Source organism: Acomys russatus, chromosome 21 (assembly GCF_903995435.1).
Source record: "Acomys russatus chromosome 21, mAcoRus1.1, whole genome shotgun sequence".
In the NCBI taxonomy this organism is placed as follows: Eukaryota; Metazoa; Chordata; class Mammalia; order Rodentia; family Muridae; genus Acomys; species Acomys russatus.
Window position 1 is genome coordinate 55,982,947 of NC_067157.1, and position 6,528 is coordinate 55,989,474.

General features: G+C 43.0%; 1 protein-coding gene across 2 annotated transcripts in view; it reads left to right on the plus strand.

Moving 5' to 3' along the window:
* Window positions 1–6,528, plus strand: part of Qki (QKI, KH domain containing RNA binding) — a 1,257,190-nt gene that overhangs the window by 1,066,090 nt on the left and 184,572 nt on the right. The gene's annotated exons all lie outside the window — the stretch shown is intronic.

Here is a 6,528-nt window from a genome sequence, read left to right on the forward strand (position 1 = left end):
TGGCCCAGTCTCATTGTTTTGCTGGAAATTCAACCCTGGGACCTCATGAATGCTAAGTAAATATTTCACTGCCGGGCTACAGCCCCAACCTTGTCTATCTATTCTTAGGCCATCGCTTGTAGTGATACCTAGTTCTCGTTCTTATGTAATCAGTGAAGGTGCTTTAAGACTTAAATACATTGCTATATTGCTAGATCTTATTCCAAAGATTAGGTTTATATTTAAGAAATAGATATCACCTCCAGGTTCTTACGGTTGGCCACAGGTAAGGTCATCCTCCTCTGATAGCTATGCAGCGTTACAACTCTGTGTCCATGGGACTAATGCTAAGTAAAATGTCTGCATTGTGATTACAGAGCACAGAAAGCCCATCGTGAGATGGGAAGTGCCTTTCAGGGCAATCCAAATGGGCAGGCACTGTGACAGCAAAAAACGACATGTACGTTACTACCTATGCCTTTATTCCTTAGTTAGCTGGATATAACTAAATCCAACTAGCTAAGTGCAATTTCCCCACCGCTTTGTAGCAGATCCATGCTGTCACACGAGCAGTGTTTGAAATGAAACCCCCGCTACATGAAGCTGGCGACCTGCTGAGCATATCACATGACCCTCTAACTCGACAGGGACCCGGGATGCAGCAAACGTGCACCAAAAAAAACAATAGAGAACATGTGGAATTTTACCAGCACTGGCAAGGCACACACCCTACAAATGCCTCGCCCTTCTCCTGCAGTTGTCTTGTGAAGTTTCTTTTCTAAGCTCCTGCCAGCTGTATCTCTGGAACTGGGAAGTCTTACAAAATTAGACAATATGGCTTAAGGAAAAGACTTCGTTGGAGAAAAAGAAAACTTACAGTGCCAAGAGATGTTGAAAAAAACCTCCTGGATTCCTCCCATAGCTCACAGGACCAGGGAACTACTGTGGGAGGGCAGACCCCCACAGTCACCTTCCCAGGGCAGTTGGATGGGGCGTCTGTCTCTGGAGGTGTTTGGCTCTGTTTCAATCCATAGCATTTACAGCTTAGATGCAAAGAGAGAGGGCAGAGGCCATTGTTCCCATGTTTCAGAAAGGTAAAGAAGAAATCCTGTGTGTAGCTGGCTCATGGCCAACAAAATTCAGGTGAACTTAGGGTATGTTTACCCCTGCATGAACGATGTCCACCTATAATCTAGAACTCATCTGACTGGACTCAGGGATAGCCCAGGCTCACTCTGTGATTTCAGATTTCCTGTGATAGCCTCATGGGTTGCGACTTAAGCTGATCCTTGGGCATCTCACCAATGTTCCGTGGGAGGGGCTGTGGCTACTGTATGCCTGACAACTTTCAAGGCTCAGAAGATAGACAGAGGCCACAGTAAACACACATGTGCAGGCCTCCCAGGAGCACCCCACTTGGGTACCAGGTAGCAGACAAACTGACCTGCAGACCTGGGAGTGACCTCAGCCTTGCTTCTGGGGGGTCCATACTGGGCAAGGACAGCCCCGAGTCCTGACGGAGCTCAATAGCAAGAGAGGAAATGACTGTTCCTTTCAAAGGCAATATTTAGTGGAAGGATTTACTCTACAGCAATCAAAACCAACATCCTCATACATGTTCCTGGACCTCAACAGAGAGTTGAAAGAAAGTACAGCTCAGTTCCTCACTCCTTGGCGGTTCCATGACACACATTTAGTCCTAGGAAAGATTCAGAGAGGAGACAAACGCTTCTGTCTTAGTCGGTACCCCTCACATTGATGGAACTGAGGAGACACCAGGAGAGTGCATGTCTCCCGGTGTTGCCAGAAGTCATCACCATCGGGCATGTTATCAGCATATGTTAATTGGACACAACAATGGGTATCACTATCCCATGTGCATGAGTAATGTGATCACATCCTGTTCTTTGTATGCTCACCAGCACATACTTATTAAAAATAAAAGCCAGTGGAAGGAATGCACAATCTTTCGCAATTTCCAAATGAATCAAAATATTTCAGATTTTAAAATCAAATTGGAATGGCACTTTTATTCCAGCATGGACACACAGACACCAAATTCCAGTCTGCCTGAAATAACCAAAACACATAGACAGACCAGTACCCTGAACTACTACTTTTCGAGAACCTACTGGTTCTCAACCACCCTAATACTATGACCCTTTAGTTCCTCATGTTGTGGTGACCCCCAACCATAAAATTATCTCTGTGGCTATTTTATAACTATAATTTGCTTTTGTTATGGATTGCAATTTTAACATGGGTGTTTTCCAATAGTCTTGGGTGACCCCAGGTTGTGGCCCACAGATTGAGAACTGCTACCCTAGCAATAAGGACAGTGACACCCAATGTGTGAGAAGCAAAGGTGATGAGGCCTAAACCTCCTATAACTAGAAGAGTTCACACAGCACTAAGATGGACAACATAGACATAATTTGTTGGCTTCCTTGATTTGAGGTACAGTGAAAAGGGTTTGAGGAGGCCATATTGACTACAATTTACAAAAGTAAATATTGCTCATGATGACGACAATTATGAAAAAACGGAGTGGGGGAAAGAGAGGGAGGAGAGATAATACTACATATTTGCAAAGGGTGTACCTCATATATTTGTCAGGGTAGTGATTATTTGTTTATATGTAAATGTCTAATGCTGAGAAGGAAATCATCTGAAGAATTGCAAGAGAAACTATTCAGAGTAGTTCAAAGGAATCTGTGTAGAAAGAAATGCAGGAAACAAGACGGGGGATTTCTCATCAGAAGCAACACAGATGAAAAGAAAGCAGAAAAGTCTACAAAGAAAGAAAAACAAAGACCTGTCAACCTATGTACTGTGTTTAATGAATTTAGTCAAAATGAAGTTGAAATCAAAACATTTTCAGTTATAAATCTTGAGGTGATCATAACATGAGAAATGTACAGGAAGAATTAATGATCCAGCATTGAAGATGAAGTCCAATTATAAAATATAACCAATTACTTCAAAACAATGAAAAAGGAAGGAATGTACACAGAGGAAAAAAATAGCATAAATCAGAAACAAACAGAAAATTTATAAAGCATACCCATCTCTACCAAGCCATGTTAAAATAGAAATGGTTTGTCAGATTAGATGAAAAAGCAGGATCCAACTATATGTTGCCTACAAGAAACACATGTCAGCTGTTAAAAACAATTTTATTATCAGATCATAGCAGAGGTAGAAGAAAATAATAAATGTAATTCCTGTCAAAAAGAGATCTAGAGATTATATAAGCTCCAGAGAAGGAATGAGGGAGGTACATTTATTAAAATAAGGGGTGATTGCTCAAGGAGACATAACCCTGCCGTGTGTCCCTGCCATGTGTCCCTGACGTGTGTCCCTGACGTGTGTCCCTGGCGATAAGGAATCTCCTTGTACTACATACAGCACTGGCCTACGCGTTTCCTTCGTGAAAACAAATGCAAAATCCTTTAGAACATTTATCAAATGGCTCCAACGCTAACCACATATAAAAGCAGAAAACATTAGAAGCAAATCTACACATGGTTTGTCATCTGTAAATCCATTAGTGTGATTCAACACCCAAGAACAGAGAGGCAGGAGAGAGGGTGAGAGGCCTTTGTTGATTATAACGGGTCCTTCACTTACTTATGATGACCCAACCTTGCTTGTCTGAGGTGTTCATTTTGGAGGCTTTAGTCGATAGATGACATGAGCGCCAACAGCCTACTAAAAGCCTGACTTCGCAGCTTTGTGTTGGATGCATCTCCCAGCTGTAATATGACATATGTATTCTAAGAATAGCTAAAGTAGTCTAGGCTAATGTGTGATTTGGGGTAGGTTGGGAAACGATGGTAGTTTCAACTTTATTAGAGACAATCACGTTAGATTTCAAGGAGGGGAGCATCAGTGCCTGACAAACACCCAGCAACCTGTCTTGATTGTTACTCAGCAAAGATGTGAAGATGCCCGCTACAGAGTTCCTGAGAACCCTGAAGATGGGGCCTGCAAGATGGCTCAGCAGGAACAATAGAAATTTAAATATATAAAATGTTGCATATAATTGCATAAAAATGTCAAGTATGTAGCAATGAGTTTAATATAAAAAATACTGACACTCTGAACACTGAAAGCTACAGATCACTGTTCAGAGAAGTTGTTTTAAGCCTACACGAGAGAGCATGCGACCATGATTTGGAAGAAGACCCTGTATTGTTAAAATGGCACTCTTCCCAAAATGACAAACAGCATAGTTCAACTTCATCCAACATCCCAGCAGAACTTTTTGTCAAAACTACCAGACTGCAGGGCTCTACTGCAGCTCCGAGGCAACTGCAAGGGTGTTTGCGGTTATAAGGAGGATTGCTACCCTCCGTGCCATGTCTTTGTGGCACACAGATGTAACTCGATGACATAAGCATGTTACATACAGAATGGTGTGGTGTATAAATCACAGTAGCAAGTATCAGTCATACTGAGAAAAATGGTGCCCAGAAATCAGGCTGGCGTTTGTGGAAGAGGAAGGCCATGTGAAAATATTTAGAGCGAGAAGGAACAAAAACGTGAAATGTCTTCAAGTGCCTAACAAAAAGGTTAGTGTGTCGGTACCTGTGTGACTCAGCTTCCAGTTTGGATAGTTTCTCTCTCTCTCTCTCTCTCTCTCTCTCTCTCTCTCTCTCTCTCTCTCTCTCTCTCTCTCTCTCCCTCCCTCCCTCCCTCTCTCTCTCTCTCTCTCTCTCTCTCTCTCTCTCTCTCTCTCTCCCTCCCTCCCTCCCTCCCTCTCTCTCTCTCTCTCTCTCTCTCTCTCTCTCTCTCTCTCTCATTTTAACAAAGAATCAGATAACTAAATGCATGTTCTATGTAGGCAGAAAACTGGCGTTTGTTTCTATGGCCTTTCTGTGGTATTGTCTAACTTACCATGCTATTAACTACCAGTCATACAGTATAATAAACCTAACCCAGTGAATGAAGAGAGCATAAAGGGATGTGTGTGTGTGTGTGTGTGTGTGTGTGTGTGTGTGTGTGTGTGTGTGTACATGCCGGGGATCAAATTTGCTCATAGTAGCAAATTCTCCACCACCAATAACTGAACTCTATCCTCACCTCCAGAAGAGCTTTTTTTTTTTTTTTAAAGTAAGATACTTTATCATGTGACCATCTGGATTTCCAAACCACTGTTTTGTTTGTTTGTTTGTTTTTTTCCCCTCCTGAGTGCTGTGATAAAAGAGCTTATCCATCCCACTGACTACACCATGCCTGTAGTATTGCTGCCTCTCTTCCTTTACAAGTTGTTTGTGTTAATCAGTGGTGCTAGACAGCAATGCTAAGGCTATACACACACTCACACATTTTAAAGCATTTGGTTGAATTCACCAGTTGAATAACAAGACTCTGAAGTGGCTTTAATTGATGTTAGTAAGATGATTTTGTGGTGAAGCTGATCAGAACAGTCACATACATTTGCTTCTTGTACTTTTCCAGCGCTCTCTAGAAGGTGGATGCCCCATGTACCCTGGGAAATCAAAGGAGGCAATTGCTGAAGCAAGAGAAGTCACAAAAGGTCTATTCGGTATCTCCAGTTGCCCAGAACTTAATACGTGCATAATAAAAGTAAGAAATCTAGAAATCTCCAAGGCAAAATGTAGCAATGAAAGTGCAGGCAATGGTCAAAGTGTGTGTGGCCCTCCTCAGGACTGTGCTGCATACAAGTCTCTGTGGCGCCTGTTCTGTCCTCCTGAGGAAGGTGAGATCTACAGTCATACACCCACCCCTGGGAGACACCATGGCCAGGAAAGTCCTGAATCAGCTCCCAGAGCAGCTGCAGATCTCAAGCTGAGCGTGTTCTCAAGTGAGGACCCAAGGCTTCTCCAGGAAAGAAAACTGTTGTCCAATAGAGGGCTCAAAATAAGGAGGTGGCCATCTTACTTTCTTCATCCAGGCATCTGTTTTCTTTCCTATTTTTGATCAAGTTAATCTACTGGAAAATTGATGTGTGATCTACACTTCACATATAGGAAATGACCTTTTCTTATGACTCACAGTTGCAACTGTGAGACGCTGACATTAAATTGCTACTGTTCTAGTTAGGATCCCATTGCTGTGATAAAACACTGACCCACAGCAACTTGGGAGAGGAAAGTGTCTATCTCATCTTATTCTTTATAGTCCATCGTTGAAGGAAGCCAAGGTAGGAACAGAAGGTTGGAACTGAAGCAGACACCACTGAGGAAGAACAAGGGAACTTGAGAATGAGCTCCTGTGTTTAAAGAACACAGTGTTCTGTACTGATCTCTGCTGTGAGGTAGAGAGACCAGCCATACCTCCTGGGCTTCCCCACACCTGAACACCCAGCCATGACTGTGGCTCTCTAGTCTCAGAGAATGGCCCCGCCCACACAGGGAAGCTGCACACTTGGGATCCTGGACATAACACACCTCAGAGAGTATATACAACATGCCTAGGCCCCTGCATGCCACAGTGCATATGAAAGCCTAAAGACTTACAGGCCAGCCCACCACTGAACATCTGGGAAATTGTACAATATGGTACACAAGGGGACCTGTACAC